Genomic DNA, 18,807 nt, shown 5'->3' on the forward strand with positions numbered 1-18,807 from the left:
AACAAAACCCATTCCTTATTGTCCCAATATATCAACACAGCTAAAACTAGGATGAGGCAAGTGAAACAATTAAGGTACAAAATTTAAGAGGGCATTCACGTTCAGGATCATGCAATTGCCAACCATATACTTGCATGCCCCTGAGAATGAGTGCCTCCTTAAATTTTGCACCCTTAGTGACTCTCTTGCCTCATCCTATTCCTGGTATTGTCTCTCAGTTTAAAAAGCAAAGCCCATTCGGCCACATCTGGAGTGGGAAAATCAGAAGAAAGACCATTGTCTTCTTTGCCTCTAATTGCACCATGCAGCTTGCACAAGTAAAAACGCTTTAACAAAACACTGGGGCCACACAATTAAGAATTAAAATAGGGCACATACTTGTCAGGAAGCTATTTACCCTCTGCTTTATTACTTATCACACTGGGGAACTTTTAAGCTTCTGAAGTAACTCATTTTATCTTTGGTCAGTTCTATGAGAAAAATCTTCCCCTACTGAGTAGTAATTTGACCATCCCTGAGGCTCTTAGTTCTAACATACAGAAAAGTCTATCCCATCTTCTATAGGCCATTCTTTTGGAGATTTGAAGTAAAACATTTATGCATCCGTACGTGTACATAAAATTACTGTTTATGGCACATCTACTAAATCCCAGTACTGTGTACTAAGCCCAATTATCCTCATGCATCATGCACATCTCATTTAATCCTCACAATATTCTTATAAAGTAGGTGCTATTATTAACACCATTTTATTGATGAGGAAACTAAAACTCTGTAAGGCTCATCAAGGCTTTGCTCATTTATGTCACCATTATAGACCCAATGCTTAGCAGAATGCCTCACACATGGCAGGAGCTAAAATAAGCATCCATTGATTTGACTAAGTGAGGCTCAAGTCACACAGCCAGCAAGTAATGGAGTTGGGACTCAAATTCCAAGTCCAAAACAAAGCCTGTTGTCCTTTTCCTAGTTCCTTCATCTGACGTTCACAAGGCATTCATTTGAGTCCCTTCATAATATGACCCTTCTCAAACACAGGTCTATATCTATTTTAAGAATGACTGGTGGAACTGACCAGAGAATTCTATCATGTTCCCCTTTATTATACTACAATTAGTGAATTTTCACACAGATGTACATAGTATTGATATAATTTTGCTCTAAGTTTTCTCACAGTAGGTCTTTGTTATTAGCATCCACTACAATTTCTAGCCAGAAGTTCTATTCCATCAGGTCTCAGTGATACTGATGAGCTCACATTTAATATCCTGAGTTCTAATACAAATTTCACTTTATTACATATACTGTCTTCTTGGCATTAGCATACAAACATCCGTGGACCCAAGTATTGTGATTAGCACACTCTCCAACTGCTTTCATGTATTAATCACAAGGTAATGCCTAAACTTTGATTTTTTTCACTTTCTATTATACCTATTATTCTCCATTGTAACTGGATTTAGAAGTGTATCTGGGAATTTGTCTCTGTTATTTGACACAATCTGCATAATTGCACAGCTGCCTTCCAGATCCTGTTTACTCTTCCTCTAAAGGCCTAATCTTTGAAAAGAAAAAATAAGAACACCCCCCCCCAAAATAAACACTTTGTGTTCCTAGGTTCCCAGATTTTTTGATTTACTGCCCCAAATTTCATAATCTTTAAAGATATCTCCCTAATTTTTGATGGCATCATAGGAACCAACAAGAATGGATAGTAATCAAGAGCTTTTTAAAGTCTTTACAGGTCTTTGGCACATCCTGGATGAGTGCTCCTGAAAGATGGCACACTTTCAGGTTGACCATATTTGATTTACTTCCTCAATATCTTCAACAGGGTAATCCTAGTAACAGAGTTAGCTTCCCTGAAAGTCTGTAGTACATTCCCTTACTTCCAAATAGCGCTCTGGGATCCTTCATGTAATTTATACCTTTTAAGGTGGTCTGGTTCACTCTGTTGTGATTAGAGTCACATATCTACTACTATCTGCTTTATATATTTATATCTATATCTATTTAATTACAGTAGGACAGTAATTCCACATTTTTTCTTCCTTTTCTGTGAACATTTCTTCCTCTGGCCCCCATGACTCTGTCTTTGATAACTTTAGCCATGACATCTTTATCCCATGGATCTCAAAATGTTGCTGCTGTTTTAAAAAAGCAAGCCTGATCCCCAGGGTAATAGGCCTTACCTCTGTTGGATATGCTATGTACCTCAATGGTCAGAGTTTTTAAATTTCTCCTTCTTTTCCTCATCTGTGATGCTTTCAACTAAAATTTAATGTGAGCAGGACTTTATTTTAGGATCACTAGATACAAATCCATAGTTGATTAAAAAAAAAAGGCTGGCAGTCTTGCCTTAGTTTGTCTTCTTTCTATGTTATTAGAATTAAAAAAGTCTTTGTTTTCTTTTGATAACATTGTCTCAATTGTTGTAGATGCTTTTCATCTTCCTTTATAATATAGAGTCCAGAAAGATGTTTTGTATAACATTCATATACTCTGAAAGCATGGCAGCTAGATGGCTTTTGGTAGCCACACCACCAGTGCTTACTTCTAGTAAGAAGTACACTTGCTGAAAGTTAGCAGAGAAACCCCTAAGATTTTCTCCTCTTTTTAGGGTTGAGACTATATGTATATCCTCATCTTTTATGGATACCATTGGTAAAACCAACTGGTTCAACAACCATAATATGCCACATTGCCTGTTGCTCTGATAATATGAATTTAGCTCAATATTTTGTGAAAAAACATAAAAATATAAATTACATATATAAAAACACACACAACATCCAATTTTATGTAAAAGTGCTATAAACACACAACATGCTGCTTGTTGAGGTAGTTAGCTTACTATCACTAGCGATTTGAGACTACATAACTACCTATAAGAGGTATTGTAGTGAAGATTCCTACATTGAATTGGAGGCTAGTCTAGGTAATCTCTAAGAGTTCTTTAAGTCTAAGATTTCATGTTCAAAAAACTAATTGTCAGAGGTTATACCTCATGTTATATTACCTAGAGCTGAAGTTCAAGGCACTGGGGACCCTCAGCTTACGTTATGAATGTCTCACATCTGTGGCATCTCTGGTGCACACTCTGAACTCTGGGATAGCTTTAAGAAAATTTTCAGGACTATGTTATGGAATACACTGCCCCTATGTAAGTAGCATCTTCATATTATCCAATGTATTTAGTAGAGAAATGCAAATGTTAGAAATAGAATGAATGCTTGTTTTTTTATTGTTTAAAGTATTACAAATAGTAGTACAAATGTCTCCTTTTTTCCCCCATTGACATTCCCCTGGCCTCCCCTACCCCCTGGCACATGCAATCACCCCCCCCCCTCCCAGTGTCTTGTGTCCATTGTTTATGCTTATATGCATGCATACAAGTCCTTTGGTTGATCTCTTACCCCCCGCCCAACACTTCCCAGGCTTCCCGCAATAATTTGACAGTCTGTTCGATGCTTTCCTGCTTCTGTATCTATCTTTTTGTTCATCAGGTTATAATGTTCTTTATTATCCATAAATGAGTGAGACCATGTGGTATTTTTCTTTCACTGTCTGGCTTATTTCACTTAGCATAATGCTCTCCAGTTCCAACCATGCTGCTGCAAATGGTAAGAATTCCTTCTTTTTTATAGCAGCGTAGTATTCCATTGTGTAGATGTACCATGGTTTTCTAATCCACTCATCTGCTGATGGGCATTTAGGCTGTTTCCAAATCTTAGCTATTGTAAATTGTGCTGCTATGAACATAGGGGTGCATATATCCTTTCTGATTGGTGTTTCTGTTTTCTTGGAATATATTCCTAGAAGTGGTATGACTGGGTCAATTGGCAGTTCCATTTTTAAATTTTTGAGGAAATGCCATACTGTTTTCCACAATGGTGGCACCAGTCTGCATTCCCACAAGCAGTGAAAAATGGTTTCTTTTTCTCCACATCCTCTCCAGCACTTGTCATTTGTTGATTTGTTGATGATAGCCATTCTGGCAGGTGTGAGGTGGTACCTCATTGTTGTTTTGATTTGCATCTCTCAGATGATTAGTGACTTGGGGCATATTTTCATGTGTCCCTTGGCTTTTTGAATGTTCTCTTTCTAAAAGTATCTATTTATGTCCTTTGCCCATTTTTTGATTGAGTTGTTTATCTTCCTTTTGTTAAGTTATATGAGTTCCCTATAAATTTTGGAGATTAAACCCTCATCAGAGATAACATTGGCAAATATGTTCTCCCATGATGTGGGCTTTCTTGTTTTGTTGATAGTTTCTTTTGCTGTGCAGAAGCTTTTTTATTTTGATGTAATCCCATTTGTTTATTTTCTCCTTAGTCTCTCTTGCCCTAGGACAGTGATGGCGAACCTATGACACGCGTGTCAGAGGTGACACACGAACTCATTTTTTTCGTTGATTTTTCTTTGTTAAATGACATTTAAATCTATAAAATAAATATAAAAATATAAGTCTTTGTTTTACTATGGTTGCAAATATCAAAAAAAACTCTATATGTGACACGGCACCAGAGTTAAGTTAGGGTTTTTCAAAATGCTGACACTCCGAGCTCAAAAGGTTCACCATCACTGCCCTAGGATCTGTGTCTGTAAAAATATTGCTACAACATATGTCTGCAATTTTTCTGCCTATGGAGTCTTGTAGGATTTTTATGGTTTCCCATCTTACGTTCAAGTCCTTTAGCCATTTTGAGTTTGTTTATGTTTATGGTGTAAGTTGGTGATCTAGTTTCATTTTTTGCATGTATCTGACAAAATTTCCCAGTACCATTTATTAAAGAGGCTGTTTTGACTCCATTGTATGCTCTTGCCTCCTTTGTCAAATATTAATTGAATATAATGGCTTGGGTCAATTTCTGGGTCCTCTATTCTGTTCCATTGGTCTATATGTCTGTTCTTGTGCCAGTGCCAGGAGGTTTTGAGAACAGTGGTTTGGTAATATAGTTTGATGCCTGGTATTGTGATCCCTCCAACTTTGTTCTTTTTTCTCAGGATAGCTGTGGCTATTCGAGGTCTTTTTTTATTCCAGATGAATTTTTGGAGAGTTTGTTCTAGATCTTTGAAATATGCCATTGGTATTTTAATAGGTATTGCATTGAATCTATAGATCGCTTTAGGTAGTATGGACATTTTAATGATGTTGATTCTTCCAATCCATGAACATGGTATGTTCTTCCATTTGTTTATGTCTTCCTCTATCTCTTTATTCAACATCCTGTAGTTTTCTGAGTACAGGTCTTTTACATCCTTGGTTAAGTTTCTTCCTAGGTATCTTAATTTTTTTGGTGCAGTGGTAAATGGGATTGGTTTTGTCATTTCTCTTTCTGTGAGTTCATTATTGGTGTATAAAAAGACCATAGATTTCTGGGCATTAATTTTGTATCCTGCTACATTGCCAAAATCATTTATTAGGTCTAGTAGTTTTTTGATGGAGTCTTTGAGGCTTTCTATGTATAGTCTCGTGTCATCTGTGAATAAGGACAGTTTCACTTCTTTTCCAATTTGGGTGCGTTTTATTTCTTCTTGTTGTCTGATCGCTATGGCTAGTATTTTAATACTATGTAGAACAGGAGTGGTGAAAGTGGACATCTTTGACTTGTTCCTATTCTTAGGAGAAATGAGTTTAGTTTTGCACATTGAGCATGATGTTAGTTGTAGGTTTGTCGTATAGGGCTTTTATTATGTTGAGGTATGATCCCTCTATTTCCACTTTGGTGAGAGTTTTTATCAAGAAAGGGTGTTGGATTCTGTCAAATGCTTTTTCTGCATCAATTGATATGATTATGTGATTTTTGTCTCTCAGTTTGTTTATGTGATGTATCACATTTATTGATTTGCAGATATTGTACCATACTTGCATCCCCGGAATAAACCCCACTTGGTCATGGTGTATGATCTTTCTAATGTAATGCTGAATCTGATTTGCTAGAATTTTGTTGAGAATTTTAGCATCTATGTTCATCAAGGATATTGGCCTGTAGTTCTCTTTTTTTGTGGTGTCTTTATCTGGTTTTGGTATTAGGGTAATGCTGGCTTCATAGAAAGAGCTTGGAAGTGTGCCTTCCTCTTGAATATTTTGGAATAGTCTGAGGAGGATAGGTTTTAGTTCTTCTTTGAATGCTTGGTAGAACTCCCCTGTAAAGCCGGCCGGACCAGGACTTTTGTTTCCTGGAAGATTTTTGATTGCTATTTCAATTCCTTTGGTAGTTATTGGCCTATTGAGGTTTTTTGATACTCCTTGGTTGAGTTTTGAGAGCTTGTATTTTTCTAATATGTCCATTTCATCTAGGTTGTCCATTTTGTTGGAATAGAGTTGTTCATAGTATTTTTTCATAATCATTTGTATTTCTGTGGGATCGGTTGTTACTTCACCTCTTTCATTTCTGAATTTATTTATTTGGGTACTCTCTCTTTGCTTCTTGGTAAGCCTGGTTAGAGGTTCATCAATCTTGTTTATCCTTTCAAAGAACCAGCTCTTGGTTTTGTTGATCTTTTGTATTGTTTTTTATCTCTATTTCACTTATCTACGCTCTGATATTTATTACTTCCTTCCGTCTGCTCAAGCTGGACCTTTCTTGTTGCTCTCTTTCTAACACTTTGAGTTGTATGGTTAGGTAATTTATTACCATTTTTTCTTCTTTTTTGCTATAAGCTTGTAGAGCTATGAACTTCCCTCTCAAGACTGCTTTCATTGTGTTCCATAGATTTTGTATTGTTGTGTTTTCATTGTTGTTTGTTGCCATGATGCTTTTTATTTCTTCTTTGATCTCTCTGGTAACCCATTCATTGTTTGCTATTTAGCCTCCAGGTGTTTGATATTTTTTTGTTTTTATTGTAGTTGATTTCTAGTTTTGTGCCATTGTGGTCTGAGAAGAGGCTTGATATGGTTTCTATCTTCTTGAATTTGAAGAGACTTTGCCTGTGACCCAATATGTGGTATAACTTTGAAAATGACCCATGTGCACTTGAGAAGAATGTATATTCTGTGGCTTTGGGGTGAAATGTTCTGAAGATGTCAATTAAGTCCATCTGATCTAGTGAGTCATTTTGTATTGATGTTTCTTTGCTGATTTTTTTTTTGTTTAGAGGATTTGTCCAATGGTGATAGTGGTGTATTAAAGTCCCCTACTATGACTGTATTGCTGTCAACCTCTCCCTTGATATCCTCCAGAAGTTTTTTTTTATGTATTTGGGTGCTCCTGTATTGGGTGCATATGTGTTTACCAGAGTTATATTTTCTTGTTGTATTGATCCCTTTAGTATTATGAAGTGGCCTTTCTTATCTCTTGTTATGTCCTTCACTTTGAGAACCAATTTGTCAGATATAAGTATTGGTACTCCAGCTTTTTTTTTCATTTCCATTTGCCAGAAAAACCTTTTCCATCCCTTCACCATCAGTTTGTGTGAGTCCTTTGTTCTGAGGTAGGTTTACTATAGACAGCAGATATATGGATCATGTTTTCTTATCCACTCAGCTACCCTATGTCTTTTGATTGGGGCATTTAATCCATTTACATTTAAAGTTATTATTGATAGGTACTTGTTTGTCACCATTATTTTTCTTTATGCCTATGTTCCTTCATTACTTCCTATTTCTTCTTTTTACAGCAGACACTTTAGCATTTCTTGAATTGCTGGTTTGGTGGTAATAAACACCCTTAGTCCTTTTTTGTCTGTGAAGCTCCTGATTTCCCCCTCAATTTTGATTGATAGCCTTTCTGGATACAGTATTATTGGGGTCAGATCCTTCCTTTGCATGATATTGTATATTTCATTCCATTCTCTTCTGGCCTGACATGTTTCTGTTGAGAAATCAGTCGCTAGTCTGATGGGGGATCCTTTGCAGGTAACTTCTGTCTCTCTCTGGCTGCTTTTAAGATTCTTATTTTGTCATTGGTGTTTGCCAATTTAATTATAACGTGCCTTGGCATCAGTCTTTTGGGGTTCATTTTGTTTGTGACTCTGTGAGCTCCTTGGATTTGTGTGAGTTTTTTCTTCCCTATATCAGGGGAGTTTTTATTTCTTCAAACAGGTTTTCTATTCCTTGCTCACTTTCCTCTCCTTCTGGCACCCCTATGATGCAGATGTTGTTTCTTTTCGTATTGTCCCAATATTCTCTTAGGCTCTCCTCCTGCTTTTTAATTTTTTTTTTCTAGAAGCTGCTTTCCTAGGGTATTTTTTCTACCTTGTCTTCTAGCTCACTGATGCAGTCCTCTGCTTCTTCTAGTCTACTGTTGATGCTTTCTATTGAGTTCTTTATAGCAGCGATGTCCTTTTTGATTTCTTCTTGGTCCTTCTTCATTTCCATTTGGTTCTTTCACATATTGTTGAATTTGTCTTCCATTCTTTTCAGAAACCTTATGACCATTTATCTGAATGTTTCTCTGACATATTGCTTGCCTACATTTCATTTACTTTCTTTTCTGGTGATGCCTCCTTTTCTTTCATATGTGGGTTGTTTCTTTGTCTCCCTATGATCTCTCTTCTCTGGGTATCTGGTTATGTAGCTCTCTCTCTCCTTCATTGATTTAAAGGCACAAAATACAACACAACAAGGCACAACACACAAGGCACTGAACACCAATGTATTCACAATACTAATAACCTTAAATAAAGGTGACCACTAGAGAAAAGAGAATTAGGGGATAAGAGAAAAAAAAAGGAGTGCAAAAATGATATTGAGAAAAGGAAGAAAAGGAAGAGAGAAAGGAAAGAGAATAAAAAAAGAGGGTGGGGGAAACTATTTATATGGGGAGAATACTCCAATAGAACAACCACTAATCCCAAAAGATTCAAATAACAAACACCCAGAGATGAATGCAAACTACAAACAGCAACTAATAACAAGTGTGAAGAGGAAAAACAAAGGCAAAAAAACCCCAAAAAACAAACAAAACAAAAACAATAACAACAAAAAACTAACAAAAGAAAGGGCAGAGAGAAAAAAATTGGATAGTGAAGAAAGAGAAGAGAGAGATGTGTATGAACTTAGAGCAGGAGATTGGAAATTAGATATATAAATAGGGTGAATTTTTATCAGGGGGTAAAAAAAAGGCAAGGGAAAATATGAAGCAGGAATAGGGTAAGAGAGACAGAACAAAAGGGGAAAAGTGAGGAAGAGAGTGTTGGCATAAAGGTAAAGTTGAGATAGAGAAAAATGATGCTAAAGGAAAAATTAAAATAAAATGTAGAACACTAATCCCAAAATAAAATAAAGAGAAAATAAAATGACACTTTTTTAAAAAAGGTAAAATAGTAGTAGTAAAATACTGTTTAAAAATAAAAATATAATAATTAAAAAGGTAAAATCAAGTGAGGAATAAAAATTAGTTTCTTAAGTAAAAGATGAAAAAATAAAAATGTGCAGTAGTGAAGGTCATTCACTTCCTCTACTGTTCTGTTTGGCATGCTGTTTCCTGTAGGTAGTCAGGACAGTATTGAAGTTCCTTGTGTTCCACTTCTCCTCTGTGTTGTAATCCATAGTCCTGATTTTCCAGCAGGCCGTATTTCTTTGTTTCTTAGACTCCTTTATTTGTATTTACACAAGAGTCAATTTGTGATTCAACCCCTGGGTGGCAGTGTTTCTAGATTGACCTCCGGGGCTGTAAGTCCTTTCTAGTCAGTATTTAGCTTTTGTTTTTTTTCCCTGTCGCACTTAATAATGGTTTGGGAGAATGGACTGCCCCAGAGCTGGTTCTCTGATCGTTACTCCCCGCTCTTATCCCCAGGTTCCACAAAAACAACTTTCTCCTGCAGTCTCTGAGAGTGTCCCCAATTGGGTGATCCTATGTACCGGGCTTAGTAATCAAAAACAAGGCTTTAAAGAGAGAGAGAGAAAAAAAAGAGTAAGTGTGCAAACTCACGACTTTTACCCTCTGGCACTGCGCACAATTCTGTGAATGTCTCTGTGTGAGTCTTTTTTTCCCCCTGGCACTAAGCAGCCAGCACACTGTTAAAATTTCAGGCTGCCTTTTTTGCTCCCAGTCCAGCTATGGGTTGCATTTTAGAGTTCCCTTCTGCTAGCAGCCCTGCGATTCCCTTCCACATTCGCAGGTCACGCTAGCCCCAATGGCCGCAAATTTTGTGGGGCGCAGACTTGCCCGGAACCTCTAGCTCCCGTTGTGCGTGTTTCTCTCTCTAGCCTGGTTCACAGACCTCACCCTTTCCTAGGCGAAATCTGACCTTTCTGTAAGAAGGTGGAGAGCTCCTCAGAGTCTGCATATTCATGCTGCTTGAGATCTGGTGTTCCTAGGTTCGCAGCTGTTCCCTGGGTGGTGGTGTTGTAGATTTCCGGGATATATAGGTTTCTGATAACAGCCACTCTCCCCTTCAAGATGACATGGTCTCCGCATCAGAGCCAGTTGCTCCGGGAGAGATTTCAGCAGCAGTGGAGGCTGCCTGGTCAGGGGAACCCGGTCTGGCAATCCCTGACAGTCCCTTAGAATATAGCTGTTCCTCACCCACAAATATACACTCCCCATGCGACTACAAACTCTCCTTATCTCACTCACACACTATCTTGCAGTCTCCCTTCCTGTCAGCAGCCATCTTCCTCCCTCTGTACATTTCTTATGTCAATGAATGCTTGTTTTATTTGAGTGTTCAGATCCAAAGCTTTTTGCCACTCCTGAAATTCATGATGGCATGGTGATGACACTTTGGCCAGCTGTATCTATTGGTCTGAACAATCTGCATGCATGTACCCCTCCATCATGGCATTCATTAGGGTGGCATGAACCCAGATTCATCCAGACAAGGAAGTCATGAAGAAAATCACACCATGTTGTTCCACCCAACCTCTTTTCATATTGTTAAGCCTGATTATAGTAATATAACATTCCAATGTACATTGGAGGTAACATTCAATATGGAAATAAAGTCACAAGAAAATATATTGGAAGTGAGAAATAATCCAATTACATTAAAGATAATTGAAAATTTTGTGATATTTTTTAAAAACATATTTTATTGATTTTTTACAGAGAGGAAGGGAGAGGGATAGAGAGTTAGAAACATCGATGAGAGAGAAACATCAATCAGCTGCCTCCTGCACACCTCCTACTGGGGATGTGCCTGCAACCAAGGTACATGCCCTTGACTGGAATCAAACCTGGGACCCTTCAGTCTGCAGGCCAACGCTCTATCCACTGAGCCAAACCAGTTAGGGCTGTGATATTGTTTTATAAAAGTTTCAAATAATTTTAGTGCTTACAAAAGAAATGACTTTTTCTTCCTCATTACCTATCCCCTGGTCAAGGAGATCTGGACAATTTTGAGTTTAGAGTGCCCTAGGGAAAACCTTGTCACAATTTCATTATTGATTTTTAAAATTTAGTTGCTAGTGTGTTGAGTTTCTTCCTAGGTAAGCTCCAAGGTTACACCACTTACCAGTAAACATAGTGATAACTGTAGTTCTTTCAGATGGTATGTGGCTTGGTGGGCAGGTATGTAGTAAGAGAATGGAAGATGAATGGATAGGCAAATGGGGGAATAAGTAGCACTAGAAAGAATGCCTCAGTAGATGATAGAAATTGGTGTTGGCATTTTAGAGAAGTCACCCTTTCCCTACCTTAATTCTGAATCTATAGTAAAATGAGACAAAACAATGAGCCTTTATAACTGATAAGGGATAATCTGGAAGATATAGCTTATAATATTGGTCAAGAAGATTTCCTAATACTGAACTCCAGAATTAACAGAGAAATGCACCCAAACACAGGCAATACTTTATAGGCTCAGACCTCTCCCCATGGGGTGTGTAGAGAGTTCTTCCCTTATAAGAGCAAGAGAAGAAAGAAAGAGGATATAGCTAATTTTCAGGAAGAAGCAGGGAGGCTATACAAATTTAATTAAACATCTCACTCCATCTCTCATTGCAAAGAGTAGTAAAGGGTGGAAAGAATCCAAGTGCATTATAGTGATGGCCATACCACCACATGATAGGAAACAGCAGGAGTGGAATAGAAGAATTTCACCTCCTTTTTACTCAAAACTGGGCTTTTAAGGAGAAAAAAAAATATTTAGAAAAGTAGCCATAATATATTAACTATTTTTATTTGCTGCATGAGAAACATGCTTAGCAAGATCCACAGTGTGTTATTACTTTAACCTACAATTACTTATCTGAATCCAATTAGCTCAGTAATTCAGACTTATATACTACAGTGATGTAAAAAAGAAAATCCTGTTCACATTGAAGTATTTTTATGATATAGAAACTACTTTACCCAGGGTAATTATAGCACATCCATGATGACTCCTTTTGCCCAGCTTGATAAGAACTCCAAATCCCAGAGTGCAAATGAGACATCACTATGCATAGAAAGTGACTTCCAGTGATAATGGATTCTAAATATCTAAGAAACTTGTATAATTAATAGCTGAAATCTTGAGGCTGATCTTTTACTGACAAGCACATTGGTAGGGCACCTTGCCCCTTGGATTTTATGACAATAGTCATCTATCCTAGAGGTTGATAGGAAATTAATATTTTTTGGTATTCTAGAGAACAACCACACCAAAAGACAAAACTTAATAATGTTGTCTAGCCCTAGCTGGTTTGGCTCCTTGGATAGAGCATCGGCCTGAGGACTGAAGGGTCCCAGGTTTGATTCAGGCCAAGGGCATATGCCTGGGTTGTGGGCTTGATCCCCAGTAGGGGGCGGGCAGGAGGCAGCCAATCAATGATTCTCTCTCATCATTGATGTTTCTATCTCTCTCTTCCACTCCCTTCCTCTCTGAAATCAATAAAGAAATATATTTTTTAAAAAACATATTAATGAAAATAAAAAAATATAACGTTGTCTATCAGTCATTATTTATAGATGGACAAACTCGGCATTAGGCTAGAAATATAGAAGAGGAAGTTAGAAAAATTGCAAATACACAACAAAGGATTTAATAATATTGCCTGAATTATAAGCCAAATTCCATCAGCATTTTCAGAATTGATTCTAGCTTTAAGCCATTACTTTTAGCATGGCTATTTTCACATTTTAAATTAAAACATTTTTCCTTAAGCACCACACAAATTGTCATTTGCATTATTCCTCTGCAGGTATAATGGGGCATTCAATGTCAACATAATTTGGCTATAGACAAAACTGTTATTTATATCTGGCAGGAACTAGTTTATAAAAGAACACATATTCAGTGCCATGCCCTGATTGCATTCCTTTCCACAATGACTAGACCTCTTCCCTCTTAGGTTAAATAAAATTTCTGAATGGAAAAGATGATGATGAGTTTTGTTTTGATTATTACAGAAGTTATAATAAAGACAAACTTTTGAAGAGAGAAATAATTAACAACATCACTAAATTGAAATGGAGTTATACACTTTTTCATTTCTCCAAGAGCGTAAAAATAAGTAAAATAGCAAAAATATTCATTTTGTTTGCTTTTGTTCATTTGTTTGTTTTAAGACACGTGTCTTACTTTATTAGATGTGTTGGAAGCTAAAGAGAAAAAAATCCTTTGAGATAATATATAGAATTCTTTCTGTTTTAAACAGTAAACTTAAATTTTCTAAAAAATTGAACTTAGTCTTTCTTGTAATAATCTTCATAAAAATCATGCCATTATGCCTAAAACAATTATCTCTATTTTATTTTGGTAATTTTTTCTTAAAAGCAGTTTCAAAATATATTTATTTTGTTTGCATTTATAATATTCTTATAAGGTCTTGTGATTTTGAAATGTGGTATATTATTCAGCTTTGGGTCTTTTTAAAAGTAAATCTTTATTACATATGAAAGTATTACATATGTCCCTTTTCCCCCATATTGCCCTCTCTCACCCCTACCCCCCCCTCCCCGCAAGCCTTCACCACCCTATTGTCTGTGTCTATGAGTTATGCATATATGTATATGAGATCATTGGTTGATTTCTTTTACTCCTCCAACCTTCCCTACCCATTTTGTTTGCTTTTGAATACTGATTTTATTTCTTTCTCTTTTCTTATTTTTAATGTTGTTCAATTAAACTGGCTTTTGAAAATTATGTTTTTCTACTACAGTTTATATTCTATATTATTTTATATTAGTTTCAGATGGAGGGAGGTTGGGAGACTAAGTGAAAAAGGTAAAGGGATTAAGAAGTGCAAGTTGGTAGTTATGAGGATGTAAAGTACAGCATAGGGGATATAGTTAATAATATTGTAATACTATAAATGGTGTCAGGTGGCTACTGGAAATATCAGGGAGAACAATTTGTAAAGTATATGATTATCTATAATACATTCATTTTTAATGGTGGTAATTAACAGCTGATTTTATTTATTTTATTATTTTTTATTTTTAAAATTGATTTAAGAGAGTAAGGGAGAGGGAGAAAAAGATAGAAATATCAATGGTGAGAGACAACCATTGATCGGCTGCCTCCTGCATGCTCCACACTGGGGACCAAGCTCGCAACCTAGGCATGTGCCCTGACCGGAATTGAATCGTGACCTCCTAGCTCATAGGTTGATGCTCAACCACTGAGCCACACTGGTTGGGCTAATTTTAACATTTTAAAAGATTATCTTCTAGAGTTTTTAAACTAGACAAATAAAAACTGAATGTAAAGCACATTTACATGAAAGCAAACGTTTCTGTCTTTCCATTACGTTAGATTTGCAGTTTCCAGGGTGCTGTGATTTGTTGGGTCACATAGATATAATTCCTCTACTGATGACTGAAATTTAACTCTTTCTTTGGTTTTAACAACTCCCTCTTTGGCTTTTTACTTTCCATCTATAATAATAAAAGCATAATATGCTAATTAGACCAGATGTCCTTCCAGATGACCTTCTGTATGAAGCAAGGGAAGCCTAGGTCACAGATGCCAGAGGGAAGCCGGTGCTGGCAGCTGGGGGAAGGAAGGCCTACTTTTGCACAAATTTTGTGCATCAGGCCTCTAGTTATTCTATAAAGGCAATGAATATTTATTGAACACTGACTGCTTCAGATGGTGTGCAAATTGCTGGGTTTACAAAGATGAGTAAGAGCCATTCTCCACCCTAACGTAGTAAAATGCTTCTCAAAGGAATATCATTAAATCCCTAACATCTAAGTGTGAATAAGTTTTATTGATCCTTTCCTGCAAGAGATACTGAGAGATAAAAAGGTAGTTGGAGGGTACTTGTGCTCTAGATTTAAAAACATGGGGAAAGAAAGAATTTCTAAAGAGTTTAGCATGTACTTCTACTAGCATTAATGCATGCATTTCCTCAGTCATCATCTCAATTTTAACAGGAATAAATTTGAAACACATGAAATAAAATAGTAGTTATGTAAAATCTCTATTTTCTACAATAATATAAAGTCCTATTTCTTACAACTACTGAATGGAAGCAGGTTCTATGGCCATATTTCAACAATCAGTTAAAATGGGGTTGCAGTACAGTGAAGAAAGCCTGTGCTTTAGAGGCAAAAATCCTAGGTTTGAATCCTAAATATGCCATTTGCTACCAATGTGATATGAACTTCTTAATTTTCTTGAACCTCTGTTTCTTCATCTGTAAAATGGATACAGTAATAAATAATGTATGCAAAACATTAAGCACAGTGTCTGGCTCATACTAAGTATTTCATAAATATTGTGTCATTTATTCTACACTAATTGTATTAAACTGCTGTTCTCACAGTGCAGTCAGAGGACATTTGTGGGTCTTCAATACCTTTTCAAGTGGTTATGAGGTCAAAACTCTTTTCATAATAGTACTAAAATGTTATTTGCTTTTTTCACTCTCATATTCTTATAAGTTTACATAGGAGTGAATTTTCACAACAGATTCAATGAGAAGCAGATATGAGGATCCAATTGTCTTCTAGTAGAAAGCTGCAAGAAGGTAAAATAGTGTCTCATTTTGATCAATTTTGTAATTTTTGAAAATGTAGTTTTAAAAAATATATATTTTAACATATGAATTTATTATTATTCATTTTTAATTAGTTAAAATAAATATTTTATCAATAATAACCTTAGAAGAACCAAGATGGCAGAGTAGGTAAATGCAGTACTCGCTGTCACCCATAACCACATCAAAATTACAACTAAAATACAGATCAACCATCATTCAGAACCAACTGAAAGCTGGCTGAACGGAAGTCCTACAACTAGAGAAGTAAATAAGACGGCACATTGAGACTGGTAGGAAGGGAGGAGGCACAGCACAGATTGGTCCAACACCCATGTGTGGCATTTTTTTTAGTTGGGAGGGATATCTAGAGTGAGGAGGCCTCCCATGATGAGCCAGGGGTCCGAGCCCCACACCAGACCCCTCAGCCCAGGATTCCAGCACTGGGAAGAGAAGTCCCTATAACTTCAGAATGTGAAAACCAGCAGGATTGTGGCTGAGTGACACAGAGGCTGCCCAAGACTTAGCAGTTACTATTAAAGGGCCAGCTCATGAATTTACTCACACTCACTCCTTCTGAGCTACAGCTCTGGGACAGCAGCTTGGAAGGATCCAGGGACATTCATGGAGGAACTGGATTGTCTGGGTTTGGGGCAAGAACTCAGGGGTAGCTTTCTCCTAGACAGGGGTGTTCACAGGGTATATTGTTCCTATGCTGAGACCTCCACCATCATAGAGCTCATGGGCAGGCACTGTATTTGAGTCTCTATTAACCTGGCTCAAACTATTCGCTCTGTCCTGGTGATTCCCTGAGACCCAGCCCCATCTAATCTGCAGCTCCATCCAAGCTGTTTGAGCAGCTTTTCCATATGAATGGCCTGTCCTGGCACAGGTTTCAGACTTTCCTAAAATCTCTCAATCAAGCAGCAACTGGCATCATGTGCCCCATACCCCTCAATAAGAGGCACAAGACCCAGCACTAGCAGAAGCCTGTCTTGCTTCACAGCTTGGCTTCTCCTGGGCACTTGCAAGCCCAACACAAGTAGTAGCCATATGCAGATTGCTCTGTAGCTTATGGTGGGTGGCCCCAGGTAGTGATTGATTTTGCACCTCCCAGGAGGCCCCAGAGCCAGTGCACTCGGTCAACAGTGTCTGACGACATCAGATTATAACTCTACACATCCACGAGTGACACACTCAAGGGACAGACACAGTGAGCACCAAAGCCCCATTGAAGCAAATCCTGCTCCATAGGGGCCTCTCCTGCACAACAGCTCTTCCACTGCAGTCATAGCTGGTCCTCACAGCCAATTGGCCTGGAGGCCAATTCCTCCCAGTGATACCAGCAGCAATTAAGGCTCAACTACAACTAGATTATGCATGCAGCCACACAGAACCGCACTGGAGTGCCCAGCTCAGATAACTGGGGAGGCTGAGCCACTGGGCCCTACAGGACACCTACTATACAAGGTCACTACCAATTCCAGGAGACATAGCAGCTCTACCTAATACATAGAAACAAACACAGGGAAGCAGCCAAAATGTGGAGACAAAGAACCATGTCACAAATTTAAGAACATCCCTAACTGGTTTGGCTCAGTGGATAGAGCTTTGCCCGGTGGACTGAAGGTTCGATTCCGGTCAAGGGCATGTACCTTGGTTGCTGGCACATCCCCAGTGGGGGGGTGTGCAGGAGGCAGCTGATCAATGTCTCTCTCTCTCATTGATGTTTCTAGCTCTCTATTCCTCTCCCTTCCTCTCTGTAAAAAATTAATAAAATATATTTATTTATTTATTTTAACAGGGGGATGAGAACATGAGTGGGGGGGTGGGGGTTAATGGGGGGATAAGGACACATTAGTAATACCTTAACTAATAAAGAATTAAAAAAAAATGATGGGCCCTGGCCAGTATGGCTCAGTGATTAGAGTGTCGGGCCAAGCACATGATTCCCAGTAAAGGGCACATACCTGTGTTGCAGGTTCTATCTCAGCCCCCAGGGGGGCACGTGTAGGAGGCAATCAATCAATGTTCAATGTGTCTCTCTCATTTCTCTCTCTCTCTCTCTCTCTCTCTCTCTCTCTCTCTCCTCTCCTCTCCTCTCCCTCCTCCCTTCCACTCTCCCTAAAAATCAATGGAAAATATATCCTATGGTGAGAATTAACACACACACACACACAAATGATGAGAGCATATCAAAAGTTCATAGGAGCCAACTTCAGAGGTTAACATTGGCCAAATCAGGAATAAAATAAAGATTGGCAGGGGGGACATGATTTATTATAAAATATTGAAAAATAACAAGTCATGAATTAATACTGATAACAGGTAGATAACTAAATTGGGGAGCAGGGGGGATCTCTCGCTTATCTAGAACGCTGAGTGCCAACTGGTCAATGTGAAAGGAGTGATGGAGCTGGAAAATTATCATTTTGTAATCATTATGGTAAAGATTGGTCCAGGGGAAAAATTGAAAATGGCGGAGGCTTAGACGGACGTGTTGGTGCTTTGTCCCAGACCAGATGGGGGCGAGCAGCTGAAACGGGTAACAATCAGCCCGATCAAGCTGGGGAGGTTCAGCTGAGAGACAGTCTGCAGCCAGGAAAGACAGAAAACTCCTAAAAAATGCGGATGGTTGGAGATTGAGGCTGAAACCTCCCTCTGGGCGCCAGCGCAGCGGCGGGACCGCGCCATCTCAGGCAGCGTTCACCGGCATCCAGAGATCGGCTACTAGCCGGCGGCTACTGACCCGGAGGCAGCGATTCGCAAACAGCGCGACTGCAAGAGCAAGGGGGAGACCTGCCCCCCCCCACGGAAAGGTTGGACTTGCCTCGAAGGTACGGTTCGCAGTTCAGGTTGGAGCGAGGACCCGCGCGCGAGCGCATGGGAAAATCTGCGTCCGCCAAAATCCGCGCTCTCCAAAATCCGTGCCTCTTCCTGGGGCTTGGCGC

Source organism: Myotis lucifugus, unplaced genomic scaffold (assembly GCF_000147115.1).
Source record: "Myotis lucifugus unplaced genomic scaffold, Myoluc2.0 scaffold_2, whole genome shotgun sequence".
In the NCBI taxonomy this organism is placed as follows: Eukaryota; Metazoa; Chordata; class Mammalia; order Chiroptera; family Vespertilionidae; genus Myotis; species Myotis lucifugus.